Here is a 23,465-nt window from a genome sequence, read left to right as displayed (position 1 = left end):
GAGGACACTGAGGCTCCGGGCCGAGGGGGGAAGTGAGTGTGAATGGCGAAAGTGAGACTGAAATCCAGACTGGCCCAACTCTGGATCCCTCCACCCCTATGGCCAGTGTGCGGGCTGCAGGAACCCTGTGCATGGGGGACCTTGGAACACCAGGCGACAGCATGTGGGTGTGTCTGACTCACTTATCCCCTCCCCAGAGAAGGTGCCCGGCAGACTCTCGGTCACTTCACAGATGCAGAAACTGAGACCAGAAAGGGGAAGTGACTTGCCACACAGTCTGGGACCCTAAACCCAGAGAGTATGCCCCTCCATGTGAGACCAGTACTTAGTTCCAGAACACAAACCTGACTCAGTGACCTCTAGTGAGCCCTGACCTAGGGTCACACTGTTCCTGGTGCTATCTCTGGCTAACAGGCACACTGACTGGGGTCACTGCTATGGCTGTCCCTGTGTGTGGAAGAAGGTATCCCCAGCTCAAGGGCACTTTCTCAACTACTCTGTGCAGGGCTCCCGAGAGGCGAAAGGAGCCCCTAAGAAGGTGGGAGGTTGGGGCAGGGGAGAGGTATAGAACCCTGACCCAGCCCCTAAGCGGCTCCCACAACCCTAGCAACTGAGTTTCCCAGAACTTATCTGTAAGGAGCTCCCCCAAACCCTAAGGGGTCTCAGTCTGCTCCCTGGTGCATCCCCTGAGCCCCTATCCCACTCCCAATGCATGTGGGAGGCTCACCCTTCCAAGGCCTAAAGAGTCAGCAGTCCCAAGGACCTTGGGCCCACACCTAGGAAGTGCCCTGAGAGAGCAGAGGTCCCCAGGACAGTCCGGGGCTGGGCACAGGTGGGCAGGAGGCTGGCGCAACTAGGCGTATTACTCGTCATGTGATTATGGAGGATGGGCAGGACCCCCACCCCACCACGCCCACCCTGAGGCACAGATTCGGATCATAAAGTCCAAGTGGGCTTTGGAATCTGGGTTCCTCTGTAGCCCTCAGCCTAGGTGACCTCAGAGGAGTTGCCTGACCTTGCTAAGCCCATTCCATGGTCTGTGAAATGCACCCAATGACAGCCCCACCCTTGTCAAGGTCCTAGAGAGGACCTAAGTTCTTAATGCAGCGCAGCATACAGAAGGCGTTCAAGAAATGATGGCTGTTATTATTTTTACTGCCATCACCAGGCAGCAAAAGAATGGCAAGGATGGTCCAAGCCAGGGGTGCCAGGTAACCTGGGTTGTGGCCCCGCTTCTGTCACTGTTTGCCTTTGAGTCTGAGCCAATCCCTGGGCTTCAGTTTCCCCAGCCCAGCGGAGAGCACTCCTCCCCCACCCTCTTCCCAGCAGGAACACAGGGGGAGACCAGTGCATGGTAGAGGTCTGAGGTCTGCAAGGAAGGCAGCACTCAGCTGTCCCAGCTCGCATGCCTTTTCTGACCACGGGAAAAACCCACCTATATATCCTGCCAAGCTCCCTCTGCCCCAGGCCCCAGCACAACCTGCTTTATGTCAGCGCTCCTTCCATCTCCAATGGTCCCAACCACCCTTTCACACGGGTGTGTGCCAGGCCCCTCACCACACTGCAAAGAACTCAGTTGGCACCTGGAAGTCCCTGCTGAGTCTAACTTGTGGCCTTGCGTACTGAGGGGTTGGGGAACTGAGAATGCCCGAGAACTACAGGTGACTCTATTTCCTTCCATAGTGTAAAGCCCTCCTGGAATGTCCAGACAACCAAGGACTCCACATTCCTCTCCCTGGATCCAACCCATTCCCATGCTTCCTCCTCCCTGCAGCCCTAGGGTCAGCCTCTTTACTTCCTCACCTCAGCACTCCCAGCTGAGAAGAGCCCTCAAGAAGGCTAAATCCAGGGGTGCCTGGGTGGCTCAGTGGTTAAAGCCTCTGTCTTCGGCTCAGGTCATGATCCTAGGGTCCTGGGATAGAGGCTCACATCAGGCTCTCTGCTCAGCAGGGAGCCTGCCTCCTCCTCCTCTCTCTCTCTCTGCCTGCCTCTCTGCCAACTTGTGATCTGTCTGTCAAATAAATACAAATCTTAAAAAACAACAACAACAACAAAGAAGGCTAAATCCAAGACAGCTAATTAAGGAGTCCAGCTTTGGTGGAGTAGTCAGGTCAGGAGGAGGTCCAGACTCACCTGGAGATCCAGGTGTGGCATAGTGAGAACCACACCCCACCACCTACTTCAGGTCCTACAGCTTTGAGACACAGATAAGGCTCATACCCATTTCATAGGTGGCAAAAGTGAGGTCAGAGTGGCCCATGATTGCAAAGTAGGCAGTGACCAAGCCAAGTCTGGAGCCTAAGCCTGTCCAACTTGAGAGTCCAAGGCTCAGGGGACATCCAGTCCTCCTGACTGACCACTGCTGTTTGTTTACTTCAGGATGCCTGGGCTCCTCTCCCCTCCCTGACCACTGTCTAAGCCTTTGTGAGGGACTTACGTGTGGCCAGGAGGCGGGAGCTAGCCCGGGCCTGAGTCCTTAACAGTCACCTGCCCCTTGAACCTCCCTGGGCTCTCTCAATCCTGCAGACCCAGAATGATCTGTGGTCTGGATGTTGGGTGGCTGTGTCTAAAGGACCATGAAGTCAGTCCCATCAGACTCAATTCTCCCACCTGAAAACTGGTGTTTTCTTCAATGTCTGAAAAAGAAGTACGCCCTCGGTTCTGCCCAGTCCAGGGAACGCAAGCCCCAGAAGCTTACAGGCTCCCTGAGGGCATCCCACCAACCCAGCAGCCCAGTCCCTCCTTGTATTCAGGTCAGCGCTGTACCCATTTTGCAGGCCAGTAGACTAAGAACCAGGAAATATGTCTGAATTCTAAGTCTCAGGGTACTGAAAGCAAGGTGGGGGAAATAATGAGACATGGGAGACAAGGGAACAGAGAACCACACATGCCAGGGTGAGCAGGCAGAGTCCTGGGGCACAGCCCACTAGGTCAAGGGGGTCCCTTCCCCCATTTCCAGCACCCCCCAATCTCCCAAGGAACTGGCCCCCTCAGTGGGGGCAGCAGCTGGCCACTTGGCACTCCGTGGAAAATTGATTTTCCACAGCTTTTCTTTTCCAGAACTTTCCTCTTCCTGGTTCCTCTGCACCTCTCCCCCGTTACCCCCAACCCGCTCTGCCCAGGTCAGAGTTCCCCAACCTGGAGGGCAGGATGGGTTTAACACTTTCAAGCCCAAGACTCGGACCTCCTCCCTCAGAGAAGGCCAAGCCAGCCTGGGGAATGGCAGAAAACACCCCTGTTCTGGCACACACCTTAGAATCCAGCTGACTCTCCATGGCCAAGGATCAGGCCTCTTTCATGTACCCTAACGGGGGGATGTGGATACGTGGAGCCCCAGCTGTGTTGTTTGTGTGCGTGCACATGTGTGTGCACACACAGACCAGGCTCCACTGTGTTGGTGCTCCGGGCCCAATCTTAGGGAACTGTGTGGCTGGCTGTGGGCTCCTGCCCGAGGATGGAGCAGACCTACAACTGCTTCACTGGAGTGGGGTATGGGGTCCTCTGGGGAGTCCAGCACGCCCACATGTGACTATGTATGTCCATCTGCCTGCATGTTTGCCAGAGGCTGTGAGTGTAAGCATGATCACGCTTCCAGGGTGGCCACAGCTTATGTGACCTGGCCTGCACCGTGTGTGTGAGCTGTGTGCACTGGGCTATGTGGAACTACGTGCGCCAAGTGAGCGTGTCTGTCCCAAGCGTGTGCCCCGGGGTGTGCCGTGTGGGGAGTGCGTGAGCACACTCTGCCTGCCAGGCCGCAGGGCCTCGTGGGGCTGCTGGGGATGGGGTGACTCACGTCTCCTGAGCTCATCCTGCCGCCTGCCCGCCCAGCTCACCCTGCTCTGCTGGGCTCATGGCCGCCAGCACAGGGTGGGGGTGGGGGGTGTAAGGTAAGGGGAGGCGCAGGCAGACACGGCAGGGAGGCTGGCTTGATAAATAACCTGCAGCTTCCCCAGGCCTTGGAGAACAGGAGCCTGCAACACAGAGAGAAGCGGGGAGTTGGGGGAGGCAGCCCCGGCCCCCACGGCTCCGGCTGCCCTGGCCCCCACAGCCCAGGCTGCAGCTCCGGTTCCTGTTTCATCGAAACCTGAGCTGGGAAAAGCCTATCGGGTCATCTTGCTTGTCCCGCCGGCCGCCAGGCCCAGGCAAGCTGCCCCTCAGGGGACAAGCCCGCAGCCTGGCCGCCCAGCCAGTGGGTGGGTGGGTGGGGGGAGGATATTTCTGTCCAGACTAAATGCAGCTTCAGGCCTCTGTCTGCCCCCCCACTAACAGCTGCTCCCAGGGGCCCCCTGGCTCTGCAGGGCTGACTAAATATAGTCCCCCCACCCCAGCAAACCCCCCAAGTTCACCTCTTCCTACTGGCCCCACCCACATGTGGGCAGGGAGGAGGCTGGGGAGCCCACTGTGTGATCTTAGGCCAGTGTATCCCCCTCTCTGGGCTCTCAGATATGAAACATCAAGTGTTACTCAGCTCTAGGCCCTAACACACCTAACAGGTACTGCTGGAGAGCAGACCACAAAGGTGACTGAACTGGGGTCTCCATCCAGGGAAATAAGGGGCAAGATCCCCTCCTCCAAGTGACTCCAACCTGCTTCAGTGAAAGAATGGCTGGGGGGGCCTGCCCAGCACCCCAAGTACCTGTAGGCTTATGAACATGGGCCCTTCCACCCAGCCTGGGCAATACCAGGCCCCTCCAATCTGCCCCAGCCGGACCCTGGCCAGGAAACAAGTTGTGCCAGGTTTGGGGTGGGGGGCGGACACAAGAGCATGACAGCTGCTATTTCCTGGAGGCCACAGTCAAGCACAACCCGGATTCCTGCCTGGCTCCACACTCCACCAGACAGCCTCTCCCGGGCTCCAGTCCTCAACATGGCACCCCCTTCCCCAGCGTCTACACCCTATCAGACCCCAGCCAGGGTCCCTGTCTCACCGTACTGGTACAGGCAGGAAGACAGTGCCAGAGGTACCTTCTGGGTTGGGCTGGGGAGAACGGTGGTCTCTGCAGGGTTCAACAGGCGGGGGAGACAGCCCCACCTTCCCTCCTCCTGCCTGCCTGCCCACCCGGCTGCTTCCCCCAGCCCCACACGCACCAAATTCCCCACATGCCTGTCTGTCTCTGACAGCTCGCGCAAATACTTGGCTGCGCGGGCACCCGCTGTTCTGAGCCCGCTGCGCCTCCTCCCCTGCCTTCCCCGGGGGGCTCTGCAGACGCAGCCAGGGATGGGAGGGGGCCAGAGCCAAGAAGCTTGGTGGGCAGTGGCGGGGGGGCTGGGGGAGGAAGGGAGCAAAGGCAGGGAGGACCAGTCTCAATTCCAAAGCACCATCCTCGGCCCCCAACCCTGGAGTACTGAGGGGACCTGGGAAGCCACTGTGAGCCAGCTCTGGCTGGGCGGCAGCTGCTGACACCCCCACTGTCCCCCGGAACCTCCCAGGAGGACCTTCCGGAGGCCTCCCACTCGCCTCAGCCGATGAAACAGCATCTGCCACCCCCGCGGCGGCAGCTCAGGACAGGGCGGAGGGCACCACAAGGCCCCTGGGGAAGGCTTTGAAATCTGGACTATGGCCCGGCCCCTCCTGGCAGCCCTGGCCTCCTACCACAGGCCCAGCCTTAGAGCATGGTGGGGGGTGCGTTCCAGCCCTCCTGCAGTGCGAGGGGCGCACCGGCCCAGCTGCCGGGCCTGGGACATCTCCACTTGGACTGGCTGTGGGACTTTGTTTGCCCCCAACTACCCTCCTTCCTGCTTTGCCTTGCCTCCCTCCCAGGAGACCAGTGGAGGAAACACTTCCTGAGAACGGCTGGGATTTTCCGCTGGACGCTGCCGTGCTGGCAGGCGCCTTATCTCCCCCTACCTCATTCCTTCTCCCAGAGCCACCCCTGCAGCTATATCACACTCCTAACCCCTTGTCTGTAGCCAGAGAGACCTCCTCCCTGCCCCACCGCTCTGCTACTTGCCTAGGCAACTCTAGTACTGCCACCATCCAGTACATATCCAGGCGGTCTAGACACTGAATGAGACCTCAGGGAATAATGCCCTCCATTTTGCAGATGGGTATATCGAGGTCAGGAGAGTCAGGTGAGGGGCGTCTGGGTGGCTCAGGCGTCTGATTTCGGCTCAGGTCATGATCTCAGAGTCCTGGTTTGGAGACCTGGGTCAGTCTCTCTACTCAGCGGGGAGCCTGCTTCCCACCCTCTCCCCTCTGCCTGTCTCTCTGCCTACCTGTGATCTCCCTCTATGTCAAATAAATAAATAAAATCTTTAAAAAAAAAGAGAGAGAGCGAGTGAGTGAGCGAGCACCTGGTGACCTAGGCCTCCGCCAGTGCTATTCCTCTTACCACTACCTCACTTTTCTGTCCAGGAACCCATTCAGCACCCCCAGACTACTGGAGGAACTGGGGTAACTCCAAGCAGAACTGCTTGGTGCTTTGGGTCCAAATGCCCAGCTCGCTATCCCAGGCTATCCCCCCAACATTCTCAAAGCCTCACGATGGTCCTGAAAAAGAACCCCAAATGTACTGCATTTGTGACGCTAGACTTTGGGGTAGAGCCTCCTCTCCCCATTGCACAGATGGGGCTGCTGAGGCCCCCAAGGGAGGGGGGAGCTGCAGGCGGCCATGAATCAGAGGGGGAGCTGGGAAGCCGCCCGGCCCTGCCTGCTGTCGCTGGAAGCAACAGCCGGCATTTCCTCCTCACACTGGTGCCTCGGGAAGCGTGGGCAGCAGGCGGGTGGGCAGCGAGTGGGTGGGCACCGCCGTGAGGACCCCTCCTGTGCCCACAGGCCAGCCGCATCCCCCTGCTCCCTGACTGGGCCCACACAACCCACTCCCTGTGCCAGCCGGATTTCCAAAACAGGGCAGACCAGAGGCAGAACTGAGTTTTTGTCTCAGGTACAGACTCATGTCACTTGAGGGCACCATTGGGAAGCCCCTCCTCTCAGATCCTCAATATCTCCTGGCGTCAAACGAGATTGAAACATGACCATTCACGCTTCCTTTGCAGTAAAACTCATGGTTCTGTGATTCTAGAATCCCAACACGACAAGAATCCTGAAGAGAATCCCTCTGCTCCAGGCATTCTGATTCTGAATTCCTGCGACTAAAAATTCTAGGCCACCAAGATCTTAACACTCCCAGGAAGAAAGGGGGCCAAGCCCAATCTCGCCTGGGTCCACAGGCCCCACTAGCCAATTCCCCATCTAGCTTTGGAGAAGGTGGGTCAGGCAGGGGAGGGCCTGGGTCTTTCCCATCAGGGTCAACAGGAACTGGAAATGAGATGGGTCTGGTGATAGAGCTGGTCTAGTCCTGGAGCGCAGGCCACCCCCCGTGGCACACATAGCCACTGAAGCTGCAGATGTCAGGAAGCCCAGCCCTTGCCAGAATGCAGGCGGGTAGCTAGGGGTTTGTGAACCTGCACCTCCACCCTGCAGCTCAGAGGGAGAACGGGCGTCAGGTCAGGGCTGGTCTCCCTGCTTCTCAGGTTCCAAGCCAAGCTCCACGCTTCACCTTCCTGTCTTCACCACCCACTGCTTCCTCTTTCCCACCACAGTCCCTCACCTCTCAGGCTCCCAGGTCAACCCCAGGCCAGGCCAGCTGACAGCCAGCCAGGACAAAGGCTCTCAAGCCCATCTGACAGATGGAAAAACTGAGGTCCTGGCAGAAGACATGACCTGCTCAAAGGCTAGGCCCCAGCAGCTTACTGGTCCCTGGCCGCCATCTCTCAGCCCCAGCCCCACCTCACTTACAGGAATCCTCAGCCAGCACAGCGTATCTCCACATACCAGTCGGGTCACCAGCGCAAGCATACCTCCTACCCAACTGTCCTGAGAGCACTCATTCCTACAGAATCGTCTGGCTATTCGTTCATTCATTCTTGCACTCGTCCACTTGGCCAATCAGCCCACCTCCACCACCATGAGCCAGGCCCCCGTTAGGGAGACGAGGGCCTCAAGGAGGAGAGAGCAAGGCGCCTGAATGTCAGCAAACACAGGGCAGTGCCCACTGTGTGCCAGGCAGTGTGGAAGGTGCCACAAACAAGCAGATCAGCCTTGGCTGTTCTCATTGCGCTCACAGCCAGTCAAGGGCATTACCAGGACCCAACCTCACGTGGCAAGTCCTGGGGCAAGTCACAAACTCTCAGTTTCCTCATCTGTATAAGGGGATGCTAACAGCATCCCATCACTGGGCTACCGTGGGGATTTAAAGGGAAGTGAAAGCTCCAAAGCGGCTAACACAGCGCCTGCCCCAGTCCAGGTTTAGGAGGTTAGCCATCGCCATCACCATTGCGACAACATATTATTATTATTATAGTAATAACTGGAGGACAGCAATTTATTAGAGCAGCAGCTAAAGCTCTTCGAACACTCAGCTGGTGCCAGACACTGAGGGGACAGGAAGGAATCACTGCCACATCCCATTGCAAGGCTGGCAAGGAGCGAGCTCACAAAACCCTGTAAGCATCTGATGAATGAAGGAAGCAATGACAGGAGGCATGGCCCTGCCTCTAAGGGAGGTCCACTCCAGCATGTGCTCATGGGTACTGCACACGTATGTCCAAGCACTTCGGTGGGCACACACGTGCCCAAGGGAGGAACCCGGGAGGTCCAGCAGATGGCAAGTTCTGTGGAAGGGGGAGAGGAGGTCATGGAACAGAGCTGCCCAGGGCTGCTCCCAGCCCCTGTCCTACCCTACCCCGCCCAGCAGCACTGAGCACACAGTAGAGGGGACTGTGGCCAGAGCCGGGACCATGCCTGGCAAGGAGAGCCCCAGAAAGATGCTTTGCGTAGTTCTGGCCACCAGATTACAGGCCTAGGCTAGGCTCTGGGCGGGGGTGGGGGGCTGCCAGGTGCTGCCCCACAGGAATCAGGCACCAGCATCGCACTTTATACCCGTTCTGGCATGGCACATGAGTGATCCTGCTGGTAGGCCAGGCGAGTCCAAGGAGGTCAGAAGAGGTCACAGGGACAGGGGCAGGGGGAGTGGTGGGCTCCAGGGCTACGTGGGGTCCACCGGACAGGGGAGGTTGGGTATAGAGCTCCCACAGGGCCACCGGGCAGGCCTGGCTCTGCCCTGCTGGGGCCGGCAGCTGGAGGGGAGTAAATATAGCGCGGGGCGTCCGGGCCACATTCCTGGGAGGCCAGCACGGCCCGCCTGCCCGCTGCTCTAGGCAGAGCGCAGCAGCCAGGGCCCAGAACCGCCACTACCCTCTTCCCAAACAAACAGAAAAATAAATAAAACCAGCTCTCACGCCCAGCGCAGCCAGGGGGAGGGGGCAGGAAGGGGTGGACAGGGGAGCAGGCAGACAGAGCAGTTGCCACGGTTTCTGTTCCGCTGAGGAGGAGGAGGCCAACAAAAGAGGAAAATGGAGGAAAAGGGCAGGGAGATGGCCAGAGATGTCAGAAAAGGGGAGACGATGTGGAGGAGAGATGGAAGGTGTGACAAGGAGAGGCGTGGGGGAGGCAGACAGGAGGGACAGAGGAGGTGTTAGGGCCAGTTGTGGGAAGACATAGGCAGCCTCTTGGGGTCAGTAATTCAGCAATTCAGTGACAGGGACGCCCCAAGGGGGGGTGGCAGACAGACAAAGGGGGCTGGGGCAAGGGGCTGGCTCCATGGGCCATGAAATATTAAAGAGCCTAGGCCAGTGAGTGACAGAGGTCATAGAAATAAGGAGACTAGCCATGGAGCTACCAGGACCCTGAAGCAGAGGGCGCCTCACTCCCCACCCCCACCCTCTCCACCACCTCCAGCAGAGCCAGTCTCCCCAACTCTCCTGCTGTGGCTCCTTTCTGTCTTTCCATCCAAAAGGAACAGGCTGAGGGTGGGAGGGGCCGTGGGGATTAGCCATGGCAGGGGACCTCTGCGATTCCCTCTTCCCTCTGGCTGAGCTGTGTGCAGTCGGCCTTCCAGAGCTGCCAGCTACCCTAGCAAGAAGGCCAGGAGGCCTGTCAGCACAGCCGCTGCCACGGGTGCCTCCTGGGGAAGGAGGGGGTAGACATCCAGCTTCCCCTTTACAGAAAAAAAATCAGCCAAGCCACCACTTTCCACAGAGACCAGTGGGGAGGGAAGTCCATGCCTCACAGCTCAGCTGAGCCAGCGAGTCCAGAGCGAGCAAGCCAGCAGGTCATTCCCTAGCCCTCCCACCCCACTCCGGTCCCGTTACCAGCCTCATGACCTTGGCCAGTCCCCTTGTCCCTGAGCCTGTGTCTTTGCCAGGCCCACACCATCCTAGACTTGGTGTAAGCAAAGGAAAAAGAGGGCAAGCAATAGGCTGAAAACCTGCTGGGGGGGAAAGCTGGGCTAAGCACCTTCACGTGCCTAACTCTCCCATGTCCTATGTGGTCAGGCCTCATATCAGTCCCATTCTACAGATGGGGAAGGGAAACCTGGAAAGGCAAAGTGATGTGCCCAACCACACAGCCGGTAACGAGCAGAATGGAGATAGAAATGCTAAGGGTGAGTCACATAATCTTTTCTTCATTTTCACTGGGGGATATGAAGTTCTCGTCCACCGCAGAAGCCAACTTTTATCGCGTGCTGTGGGTTAGCGCTGGTGCTAGGCACGAAGCAACCATCCCTGTTGTCCCCCTGAAAATGGCTGTGTGAGGCAGGTACTCTTATGATCCCATTTCAGGGATAAGGAAACTGAGGATCAGAGAGACAACGCATCAGAAGGTCAGCCAGCCAGCCAGCCAGCCAGTGGCACGGCCAGGATATGGAACTAGTGCTCAAACATACTTATCTGGTTGAGGTCAAGGGAGGGGGGTAAGAGGACCCAGGAGAGAACCCAGGACTCAGTGGTCCTACTGACCTCCAGAACACACACCATTAAAAGGTCAAAAACAAGGTTACAACTGCTGTGCCAGGGAGTGGCCAGCAACTACTCTGGAAACAAGACATGAGCAGAGCCCGTGGGAACCCGGGGTGAGGGCACTGCCTAGGGGCCTGGCATAGAGCTATCTGCCTGGTCTACCCAGAGCCCCTTGTACTAGGTAATGCAAGCCCCTCCCCCAGCATGGGGATACTGAGGGTCTCCAAAGACGGCCACCGGAAGCCCATCCTGTTGGCCCCAGGGTTCCAACCTGCACCCCAGGGCCAGTGTGCCAGCAATTAATCACACCCCTGCAAAAGCCCCCAGTGCTGGCGGAAGGGGGGCAGGATCCCCTCCCTCTCTCCCAGGCCCTGTGAGCCCAGAGGGAGGCCAGCATCAGAGGCAGGAAATGAAGAAGAATTTGCGATCTAATTGAGCTGGCGGGGGATTAGGCGGCAGAATGCAATTACAGGGGCTGGAGCTGGGCCAGGGGCACTGACACCCCAAGATGTGGCCTGGCCCAGGTGACTGGGCCTAGCCAGTCTCTGGCAAAAGATACCCTACTATGAAGTGAAGGTCGGGAAGACAAGGATTGGGGCCAGACAGCTCTTCAGGACATAGAGGACTGTAGCGTTCCAGCTCCATGTCACACCCAGAAGCAAGAAGTTTTCCTGGGAATTCTTCCCCAGGGAAGAGCCCCGCGGACTCTCACATGGGGAGGAGGCAGACAGAACACATGTAGAACATACATTATCACAGGCTCTGCTCATGCATGTCCACACATGTGTTCACACTCCTAGAAAAAGCACCACATATCCACATTCACTTGCATGGGGACAGACTTCCAACCTGCAGACACACAGCTCTGGCCCTTTGCTGCTACCGGCTCCAACAAAGTGGGGGGGGGGGTACAAAAAAGAACAAAAAAAAAACCACCCATGACCTTAAAATCCTTTTATTCCCATAATCACAGGCTGCCATCGCCGTGGATACGCGCTGTCACCCCGGCCCCAGCCTGTCTCCCTCCACAGCTTCCAAAACTCCCAGCAGGCAGGCAGACGGGGAGGCTGCCCAGTTACTGCCAGGGAGGGCAGAGGAGGGGAAGGACGGGGTGGGAGAGGTTCAACGCTCCACACACACACACACACTCAGGGCCTCAACGGGAGAGGAAGAGACTCAGAAAGACAGCCGGGCAGACAGAGAAAGAGAAAGGAACACAGGCACCAGCGGCGAAAAACAGACACAGACCACTCACTTACTGCCCGCACAGCTCAGATATGCCCACTCCCAGATTCATTCACACACCTCTTTCCCAATTCAGACACACTGCTCAGGGAGTCAGGGTCTCCCAGATTTACAAGAATATACAAAACACACAGACAGAAATCACAAGTACACACTTCAAAATTCTAGGCACACACAACTCAGAATATACATATTCCCAGATTCACAAGGATAAACCCAACTTTCAGATACAGACTCAGATTCACAAACACACAAGTACAGATGCAATACAGACCCACACAACTCCCAGACCCACAGACTCCTACCCCACAAGACAGACAGACAGACACACATTCAACACACAGATTCACAGATAGGATATGCCCTGAGTCATATGCACACATATCACCTAGCTTCCCACATCCCAGACACACAGACGAGACCCACACAGCCTCATCGAGCAGCTGACACTGCCTTGGGCTTTAGGGGGCAGGTGGACTGGCTGGGGAATTCCTGGGTCTTTGAGGGGGCCAGCCCTTTCTCGTTGTCTGTAGCCTGGGAGGTGGGCTCAGAGTTGGGGGGAATGAAGGGGAAAGTAAGAGAAAGGGAAAAAAAAAAAAAAACTTGAGTGGGATATTCTTGTTGGGCAGTAGCGCGTGAGTAACTGGGGAGGCTTTTTGTGGTCTGGTGAGTTCCAGCTATGAGTGAGAGTTTAACTATTAATACACTCAATCAAGGACACTTCACACACACAGGCACACATACACAGGCTAGGACAGCACCAGGTGGTGGGGATCAGGGAGGGAGAGCACCAGAATAAAGGGGGGGAAAGCCCCAATTCAGGCCTCAGGGGGTGGAGAAAGTGGGAGGAGCTTCTATCAGGGGCCTGCCTCCAAAGCAGGGCCAGGGCCAGTGATTCATTTCAGCAGTCCCAGAAAGGTGGGGCTTGACACACAGTAGGTACTCAGAAAATACACACTGGGGCAATGAATGACTAAGTTATTTACACATAAAGAACAGACAATAATTATAACAGTAATAACAATAACCAAGCCCTGCCCCATTCTCAGCCAATAAGGCCAGGCTCCAGGAGTTAGCTGGGGAGTTGTTAGTTCTGCCTTAATGGTCATCCCACCAGACAGTGGGCTCTAGGAAAGCTGGCCCGGGTCTGGGTCTGGCTCATCCATACATCCCCTCATTTCTCCACCATATTCTGCATCCTAAAAAGTCAGCTGATCTCAGCCCAGCCCACACCCCTACCCCCCAGAGAGACCCCCATTTCCATTCCACTCTCCAAATAACTAGGTGGGGCCCTAAAGAAGGTGGGGTATTTAATTCCCAGAGACTTGGTTCTTTATCCAGATACAACCCTGCTTGCCACACTCCTATATGCCTCAGTTTCATATTCCCCAAATGGGTAGAAGGCAGTCAAAAAGCTGAGAGAGGCATCAAGAGTGGGGGCTCACAGTGGGAGCCCATGGAACAGAGGCCTGGGCTGGCCTGGGCCCTGGATGCAGAATCCTCCCCTCCTTCTCCCTTCCCCCACCCAGCCCAGCCCAGCCGGGTGGACATTCCAGGCCTCACGTGATAAAGACGAGGCCGCTGGCCCACGGGTAAGTCAACAGGCTCTGTCGGGGGAGAGATAGGAGGCCCAGGCCAGGGTCACCTGCTGAGCCGGGAAAACAGCCGGGTCCAAATACACACATAAATAAGGCGCCAACAGACAGACAGCCAAGGAACCTCTGCCCCCACCTTGGAAAGGGAGGTGGCTTGGGAAAGGGAGCCACAAGGCTGGCTAGGGGCTTCCCTGGGAGAATCCTAGCTCATGCCAAGAAGAGGTTGGGGTGCTTCTACCAAGCTCCCCAGGGCTGACTGGGAACTCAGAGGCCAACGTTTCCTCAGCTGTTCCCACTCCTTCCCAGGACAAAAATCACCCCCTCTCCCTCCTCCCCAAGGAGAGAACGATTTCCGTTCTGGGAGGGGGGTGACAGCTGCAGAGCGGGCCACTTCCCCCGCCCCCCCCCCCCACCCAGCTCTTGCTTGAGTCTCATCCAGGGAAACTGCTACATCAACACTACGCAGTAGTAGGTAGCACCGACCTCAAGTCTCCCCTCATCGTTCTCAAAAAGGGCTTTGGGAAAAGACTTCGGGTACCAGTTCCTAGGTTTCCGGCGGCAGTTGGGACCCAGGAGACGGGGTCTTTCGGGGGGGGGGGGCGGCTCACGCCAAGCTTAGACCGGTACGACCCGTAAAAACGTCTAATTTAAATGCTCTCAGTTGCACGGAAGGACACCCCCGCCCCCGCGGGCCGGGGCAGCTGAGGTGGCGCCGGGCGTTCAAATAGCGCTCCAAACAAGTCCGCAGCGACCGCGCACGCAGCCCCCGCCAGGCGGCCCCAGCGGAAAACTTGAAAGGGACTCTGTTTGCCAGCCGCCCGGGGCGGCTCCGGCGGGGGCGAGGGCCGAACGATCACACAAGCCCCCCTCCCCAGCGCTTCCTGAACAAACGCAGGGCGGTGGGGGGGGGAGGGCTGGGCCCACCACAAAAACGAGGACTCCGAACAGCCTTCTCCGCTCACGGAAAGGCGGAGGTCAAGAGGCTGGCTCCCCGGATCCCGGTTCGGCTACCCCCCAACACGAAGATGCGACTCAAAGACCACCCAGGATCCAGGGGGCAAAGTAGGGCGCGGCTGCCAGCCCTTCAGACCCCCGTCTCAGTTGAAGGAGGAAGGTGTTAGTCTTTCCAGATGAGTCCCTACAGAACCCCCCCAAATCTGCTGCTGCCTCCTTGCAGCCCGTGGCACCGGCCCAACTCCGCGCACCCCTTCCGAGCGGGAAAAAAAAAAGAAAGAAAGAAAGAAAAAAAAAGGCTATCTTGCTCCCTCATTGGGAGCTTCAGCTCTTCTGACAGGTCCCGGAGGCAGCCCCCCATTTAAAAACTGGGGTCACTCACTTTCGGTCGATCCTACAAATAAACAAAGCCAGGCGCACCCCGCACTCCCCGCCGGAAAGCAGCCCATTCCGGGAGAGGACAACTTCCCCCAGCAAGAAAATTAACACATTCTTCTCGCGGCGGTTCAGCCCCTCGCTCTAGGGAAGCAAAGGGGAGGGGGGCTTGCGGGCCGAACTTCATGGGTACATTTGGGGTCAGAGCAGCGAGGCTGGCGCCTGGGACACCCGCCTCCCACACTCCGCAGCCAGAGGAACACCCCCATTCTGCCTCCCTGGCTTTGCACGCCGCTTGGCCACGCGGGGTTCGGGAGACAGGCTGAAAGACTCCCCAAGGCTGGGGAGGACGGGAAAGAGAGGCCGCGGGGCGCGGAGGTGGTGGTGGGGGGTGATACTTTGACGGAAAAAAAAAAAAAGGTCAAACTTGATCAGCCCGCCAGGCACCCCGCGGGCAGCGGGGGCGAGGAACCGGAGGGAAAATGTAGAAGTGGCCGCCGCCCCCTCCAAGTGGAGAGGGGAGAGACAGCCACGCGTGGTCCAGGGCAGCAGTTACCGTAGCCCCCAAAACACAGGGCTGCGAGGGGTCTGACGGGGGGAGTGTGCGCCGCAGATCTCCAATCAGCCGCCCCCGCAGGCGGAGCGCCCGCCCAACATCGAGAGGTGAGGACCAGGGCTCCCGCCGCCCCAGCGCCCTCAAGCTCGAGTACTTGGGGAGGGGACGGTACCCCGCAGGGAGAGCCTCACCCCAACGCACGGCGCCCAACCCGCAGTCCCCGACCCTAAAACCCCTCTTTTTGTCTGTACTCAGTGATCTGCGACGGAGCCGACTGCGGCTTGGGGAGGCTTGGTTATAGCAGCGGACACCGAGCGATCACCGGCGCTAGGGCTCCCAGGCTCCAGGGCTCCATGGCTCAAGCTGCCGGCGCCCCCAGCCCCTCCCAAACACGGACCCCTCCTTCCCCGTCCCTGGCTCTCCGCACCTGAACTTCGGGGGAGCCCGCGCCGCCAAACTTTCCGCCGACTTGCAGCGAACTCCGGCCCCGGCCGCGCACCGGGCCCCGGGGGAGGAGAGGGAGGTAGGCGGGGAAGGGGAGGGGGCCGGCCTCCGGGGGGGGGGTCGGGGGAGGGCCGTGGCCCGACACCTACCGGCTCTCAGAGTCGTCCAAGCCGCCACGGCCGCCGCCGCCGCGAGGCTGAGGGGGAGGGGTGGGGCGGGGAGCTGCGCTCCGCTCTGGGCACCACCGCCGCGGTGCGCTCCGCTCCAGCCGCGCCGCCCGCCGCGCCCGGGTCCGGAGCCGGAGTCACGCCGCCGCGGCTGGCCCGAGGCGGGGAGGGGGGGGGAGCCTGCAGCACCTGCCCCTCCTCCCCCTCCCCGCGGCCCAAATTAAAAAACAACAAAAAGCAACTAATCACCCCCGAGCGAAGCGCGGCGCGGCGGGCGGAGGGCGCAGCGTGAGGCGTCCGGACTCAGCAGGCGGCGCGCATGGCTGGGCGCGGGCTGGGCTGGGCTGGGACGCGGGGCCAGGCTTCGGGAGACAAGGTTCGGGCGATCTACTCGCTCGGCTCGGGCGCCTGCTCTCGCCGCCGCCGCCTCTGCTGCCGCCAGTGCCGCCGCCTCTACATCCCCGCTCAGGCTCCGCCGCCTCTGCCGCCGCCGCCGCCGCCGCCGCCGCGCGCCCGCCCGGGCAGGAGCTCTGAACGCTGCCCGGGGGCTGCCGGCAAAACCCGGACCGGACTCGACGCCCCCCCCCCCCCCCCCCCCCCTCACTCCACCTCAGCTCCCCTCCCTCCTCCCTCCGCCTCCCTCCCAGAGCTGCTCTGGCCACTTGGACGCCGCAGGCTCTGAGGCCGGAGCCGCAGCCTCTGCGCCTGGAGCTCCCCTCGCTCTGACGAGGTCGGCCCAGGCTCAGCTCCCCCAGCGTGCCCCGTCTTCATCTCTTTTCTCCGCAACTTTACAAAAAATAAGAGGACCTTCCCTATTTTGTGAGGGATGCATGGGCTTGGCAGCCTACCTTACGGGGAAACCGCCGTCCTTCTGGCCCCTCTCTTCGGCGGGCCGGAAGCGACGGGGACCAGTAGAGAGGGTTTGGCCGCGCCCCTCAGCTCAGGTGCGCGAAGGGCCTGGAACTCCTAGCTTAGGGCACTTGGAGCGACTCTGGGTTCAAAAACCCCACCCTTCCCACAGCGCTTTCTGGGACTCAGTGGGCTCTAGCTCCCCGGGAGAAAAGGGACAGAGATTTCTGTCCCCATTTTACAGATGAGAAAACCAATCGGAGAAAGGACAGTTTATCTCCTATGCCAGCATCAACCCCAGCCCTGATTCTTGGGGCTAAGGCAACTACATTGTGGTTCCTTGGGACCGTGGCCTACAAACTCGGAGCCTGAAACAGTGCCTGGCACAAAGCAGCACTCAATAGAAACTGGCTGAAAGAGAACAAAAGCCCAGTGGGTACAGATTTGTGCCCAAACATCCTTGCCCTCACTCAATGCCCCCTCCATCTGCCCAGCCTGGGCTAATCCTCAAGCTGCAGATGTCTTCTCTTCACCTCAGGGACCCACAGAGCAAGCCCCAGGCTCATATAATCCCAAAGTGCAGATAATCCCAAAGTGGGAAGTTTCTCTGAATCTGTGGAATTCGTAAGGGTGGGTTTGTGTTTCCTCCAGGCAGAAAGAAAAAAAAGACAGGAGACCCTAATGGGGGAGGAGGAGGGCAGTTGGGGAAGTCTGCCAAGGGTTAAATGTACAGCCCCAAATAGATTGCAGCCCAGATAACAGGGAGTTAACTGCCTCGACCTGGTGCCTCCAGCCACAGGCACAGACAGCCTTGGTGAGAGAACTGAAACCAGCTCCCACCTCACTTCTTCTTCTCCTCTATGTGGCCAGTCTGTCTCCAAAGCTGGAGAGGGCCTTGGGGCCTGGGTCTTGGGTGTGTGTGTTGGGAGGCACTGGTGCCCATTCTCCAAGCATTCTAAATTTGGCCTTGGGACCTTGACCCAGCAGGGACAGGGGAGTAAGGGAGGTGTCAAAGGGCAGAGTTCATCTGAAATGTGTTGCCTCTCTAGTCATCCTGGCCTCCCAAGCCACAGGCAGTGACCCCTCTCCAGGCATCATGGACACTACCTCCCCTCCACAAATGCTAAGAAGTGTCCTCCCTTAACTAAGTGCCAAGAATGGCTCCAAAGGGAGGTGTTTAACCCCTCCTCTCCTCTCTCCCCTCTTCTCTCCAGCACCCCTCCTCAAAGCCATCCCGAACTAACATACCATGTGAGTAAAAGCAAGGTACTTGCTATGGGAACCCAGCTTTAAGACAACTGAACACCTCCAGATTATCACCCCTAAACTGCTTTAAGATAAATATTCTGGGCCCCACCATGAGTGTCAGGTATTGTACTGGGCACCCACCACATAAGGAAAAAGGAGGCAGGGTCCCAGGTCTAGATGCTTGGGGATCTCCAAGTACTTAGCCCACCTCTACCTACGTTTCTGACTGTGAGGGGAGACCTATTCCCCAGGAGTCGGCAGCAGGTCTCAGAGAAGTAAGAGCAAAGAAACGAAACTCAATCCTGCAGGCTCTTGCAATCTAGGCTCAGGGCAGAATCAGATTCTGCACACCCCAAAAAAGCTTCATGTTGGGATTCATGGGAGAGAGTGGGTCATAGCTCCACGTAAGGGAATTACTATTAATTATCTGCTTTTGTTTTTTAAGACCTCTATAACAACACCCCCCCTCCACCCTGTCCCCACCTCCCAAGTGAGGAGGACAAAGGCCAAGGGGCTGCAGGCTGCAATGAAGATGGCCAAATCATCCCAATGGTGACTTTCTCAGGCAAGCAGTATTGGCATACACCAGGCCCAGTTGAGAGGTTGGATCTTGGAACCTTCTCCTTCTCCTGGAAATTAAAAACCTACAGGAAGACTCAGACTCTCACCAGTTCGACCCAGGTAGGAACCAGAGAGGGGCAGAACTGTCCATCTGGAGAATATAACATGAACAGGAAACATCACAAGCCATCCACACAGAACTCTGCCCCTCACAAACAAGACAAGTGAGGGCATCCAGGGAGGACTGCTGGGAGGTCTCTGGCCCTGGGGAAGATCATCCCCACCCAGACCCTTTCCACAAGATTTGAAACCACCCTGGTTCACTATTTTCTTCTCTCTCCTCTCTCGTTGCCTCCAATGAGGAATATTTAGGTTTCTCAATGTTACTCAACCAATTAGTTTTGCCTCAGCTATCAAATTTCTTAAGGCTCTAGCACCTTGAGGGAAGAGAGAAGACCTGCACCCTCTTTACCAATCAGTCTGGGACCCTGGATACTGCTCCCCTGGATTCTGGTTAGGATATATCTACCCGATGTTTACGAAGCCCTACCCTGAGCAGGGCATCAGGCTAAACAGCTAAGGTACATTAGCTCATTTAATCCTGGCCTCACTGTCAGCAGTTGTGTCATCCCTACTTGTCAAATGAGGAAACTTCTATGAGACGGGCACCAAAGTTGTTCTTCCGAGAGAAGCTTCGTAAATACAAATCTACCCTGGGATTCACTGGCATAGCTTCCTCTAGTGAATCCTCAGAACTCATAAGGCTCTGCCCAAGCCCCTTCCTCAGCACAGCCTGGCTTCTCTAATCAGCCCTACCCCTCTGCAAACCCTGGGCCCCGCTGACCACCATCACCCAACACTGGGGGTTCCCCTTAGATTCCCTAAAACTACCGTTCAAGTTTCTGGGGCTGTGTATACTGTTCCCTCCGGCCAGGAGGGTCTTATAGCTTATCTCAGGAACTCCTCATGGAAGACCAAGGGCATGTGTCACCTCCCATTTCTTTGACTTCCATTTCCAACTTCAGTTTGGCCCATATTGACAGGGCTACCACTGGCCTTTATACAAAGTAAAAAAAAAAAAGTAACCTCTTTGGACAAAGGTAGATACACCCTTTTTTAAATTCATTTTTTTATAATCTCTACACCCAACTTGGGGCTTGAACTTGCAACCGGGCAATCCAGAGTCACATGCTCTTTCCACTGAGCCCCTAGCTGTCCCATAGAGGTACACCCTTTGGATAGTAGATCACAGACTGTCTCTCAGTGCCCCTACTCTCTTTACCAGGTGCCTTCTTGCAGTGGAAGCGCAGAACAACTGTACTCTGTGGCGTGGTTTTGGGGGCCCTCATCTGTCCCTTCTTGTGGCCACAAGTGCACAGATGTAGGGTTTTTTTTTTAAATTTTTTATTAACATATAATGTATCATTAGCCCCAGGCATACAGGTCTGTGAATCACCAGGTTTACACACTTCACAGCACTCACCATAGCACATACCCTCGCCAATATCCATAACCCAACCACCCTCTCCCTAGCCGCTACCCCTAGCAACCCTCAGTTTGTTTTGTGAGGTTAAGGCAGATGTAGTTTTTATTTGCTCCTTTGTCTCCTTGTCACCTCACTACCACCACCCATGAAAACTCTGAGTGAAAGGGAGGATCTCCTATCTGCCCTGCACCTAAAGCCTGGGCACTAAGTTGGTACCAGTAGTAACCATGGTCATCCACATCTTTCCGAGCACCTCTGATGTGTGGCACCGCACTAATTGCTTTCTGGGCATATGCTTATTCAATCCTCAGGCTCAGACACCCACTTAAGGTTACAAAGTAGCAAAAGTTGGATTTAAAACCATGCCTGTCTGTGGGATCTGCCTTTTCCAGGACTGTCATTTATCAACTAATGATGGCCATTGATTAAACATCCAATGACTGGGAAGTGGGTGCACAGGGAGGGGGTATAGGAGATAGGGTCTCCAATAAAGATGGCCAATCCAGAGCCTGGTCTAATGTCTATCCCTCTTTGGGCTCTACTTCCCTCAGTTGTATCAAAGAAGATGGGAGCAAGGGCATCTGGAGCCCTATCTCAGGGCAGGGTACAGGATGATCTTCAGTGGGGTCACACTGCATTGTGACCTCAACCAAAATTCCAGGCAGGACTGGGGGTGCAGATATGGGCAGGGAAAGAAAGAGGTTTAACTGCTCAGACATCGGCCCAGGGTTTTGGGGTCTCAGCCATCATGTACTGATTATTGGCCCTTAGGTCCTGCCACAATGACCATTGAAGGAACAAGAAAGGCGTGCAACTAAAAAGAAATTTGAGAAAAGCCAGGTCTATCTCTTAGGAAGCCAAGGCCCACTCATCCCTGAGAAGCCAGTTTGGTGACCCCAGCTGGGATCTCAGCTGTAAAAATGCAAGAAGGGAGGAGGGCATTGTGGGGGGTGGCAGGAACTCCAGTCACAGAACAAAATAACTCTGGGGTTAAGTTGATAGGGAGCAGAGACCAGGCCAACACACATACTCACACTCTGTACTTTCCCTTGCCACAGACTTGCAGACATGCTACGCACATGCCAGACAACCAGACATAGGCCCATTCTCTGCCAGCCACAGGGAAGTCAGCCTGTGTGTGAAGGGAAGAAAGAGAGTAGAGACAGTGTGGGGAACACCAGGCCTCTGAGAGTAGTCCTTGACTTCTCTTAGGCACATTCGTGGTTCAACTGTCTGTACTATGGGAGTGTGACTGTGAGCTCCTGGAGGCCAAAGCTATGGCTCCAGGCACCCTCCCCACCCCATCAGGAAGAGGGAGGGACCAGAGGGTAACTGAATGGGGCCTTGTTGGAGGGGGAGGGCAGAGAGTCCTAAACTTGGAGGCCCTACATGGAGCCCAATGAAGGGGTACCCTCAGCATCCAGAGCTAGCCTGCCCTGAAAATGCTCTACCCACCCCTTGCAGGCGAAGGTGGGGTGGTCTGGGGAAGCCCAGCAGAGGTGGAGGGGTGGGGTTCACAGACCTGGCCCTGAAAGCAAAGCAGGGTCAGAAATGCCCCTTACACTGGGACTTTTGAAAACAGGACCTAGTCTAAAACCAGAGGACCCCACCCATCAGCTTCTACTCTGCCTTGCCTTCAGACTCCAGAGAATGGGGTGCTCAGGTAGTGCCTGGGGGTGGGCCTGGGATGAACTCCTCTTTGAACTGGCGGGACTGGTTCTGTGTCTAGCCGCCTGGGCAGTCACGGGTTGCCTGCCATGCCTAGGAGGAGGGAGGCCTCAGGAAGGGGCCCCTTGTAAATCGTTAACTCCCAGAGCCACAGCCACTGCTGCCTGGTCCCCTCAGTCGTGACTCTGGTTCTCAGAGCACCTACGCACGGCCAGAAGTCAGAGGTGAGAGGTCAGAGCCAGAGGTCCCAGCACCTGGGGAAGACTATCCCTCAGCTATAGGAGGGAGGTGTGGGGGGTGTCAAGGAGGGTGTCTAAGGGGAGGCCCTCCATTGTTTGCCCTCCAGCCTTCCTGGGCAGCCCTGACCTTTGCCTCTTAGGGAAGAGAGTCAGGAGCTCTGGGTGGGCCTCCTGGGGCAGCCCCTGGGCAAATCCCAACCTCACCAGACCCTTATTCTCCTCTGGGAGGTAATTATGCTAGTCCCACCCACTCCACCTCAAGGAGTGTCCCCAGGACTAGATAATGAATAGGCTGAGGAAAAAAACTAAATATTGTTCAAAACTGGGATAGGACCCTTAGCACTGTTCCAATCCTGCTTCCTGGTGCTGGTGCCCCCCAAGGGAAATAAATGCTGTCTTTCTGGAGGCGTTGTGCTTGGACATCTCTTCACATTGCCATTTTGCAAATAAGGAAACTGAGGCTGTGAGAGGGGACTTACCCAAACTGTGGCGACCGTACAGGAACAGGGCCAGGTTTGAACCAGCTTTGTGCTCTCAGGCTGAACCCTTGAAGGGTTCTGTCTCCTCAAATTCCTAAGCTACAGGAGAAGAGACAACCTTAAGGCAGAATGGGCGGGACAATCCTCCCCAGAGAAACAATGGTGTGTGTGTGTGTGTGTGTGTGCACGCACACGCGTGTGAGCGCAGGATGCACCCTATCACCTTTCCGTGAGCCCCTCCTGCAGCTGTCCTTCAGGCCACAATACCCCCCCCCCGCCCCCACTACCAGGTGCTTCCACAGGGGAGACTTAGCTGTTTGTTATATAGCCCACCCCCTGCAAGAATTCTCCTGCCTCAGACAGGCTAATGAGGGAGGCTACCACCCTTTTTGCTAGGAAGGCATCTCTGAAGCCTAGGAGATGGAGACCAAAAAAAAAAAAAGAAAAAAAAATCAACTTTTAATCGAGATTGCAGATTCAGAAAAGATTCATAAGTGAAATGATTCCCCAAGGAAATATAAAAAGTTACTTACGGCACGGCTAAATTGGGCATGCTTCAATCAGGGGCTGTTGAGAAATCATTAAGATATACAAGACTTTTTAAAGACATATATGAGCTCCATTAGGAGGGCTGGCCATTGCTCCAGTTAGAGTGTATTGGGCCCTGAGCTAACTTGGCCTCCTGTGTCACTTCCTCCCACTTGAACCTATGGCTGGGGAAGGAAGGGAAAGTGGGGAGAAATCCCACCTGCCAGGCCCCAGGGGCCACTGCCAGAGGTTACCAGTACCCCCAGGGGCT

General features: G+C 56.9%; 1 protein-coding gene across 4 annotated transcripts in view; it reads right to left on the bottom strand.

The window, feature by feature from the left end:
* Positions 1-17,008, bottom strand: part of CXXC5 (CXXC finger protein 5) — a 36,282-nt gene extending 19,274 nt beyond the window's left edge. Inside the window, exon 1 of one of the 4 annotated variants that reach the window (XM_059417715.1) lies at positions 16,985-17,008. The gene's annotated coding sequence lies outside the window, so the exon portion shown is untranslated. The other 3 variants (XM_059417714.1, XM_059417712.1, XM_059417713.1) reach the window with 3 other exon arrangements.
* Between the last annotated feature and the right edge of the window lie 6,457 nt (positions 17,009-23,465).

The sequence above is a fragment of the Mustela nigripes genome, chromosome 12 (assembly GCF_022355385.1).
Source record: "Mustela nigripes isolate SB6536 chromosome 12, MUSNIG.SB6536, whole genome shotgun sequence".
Classification (NCBI taxonomy): domain Eukaryota; kingdom Metazoa; phylum Chordata; class Mammalia; order Carnivora; family Mustelidae; genus Mustela; species Mustela nigripes.
This window is presented reverse-complemented; position numbering and strand designations above follow the sequence as displayed.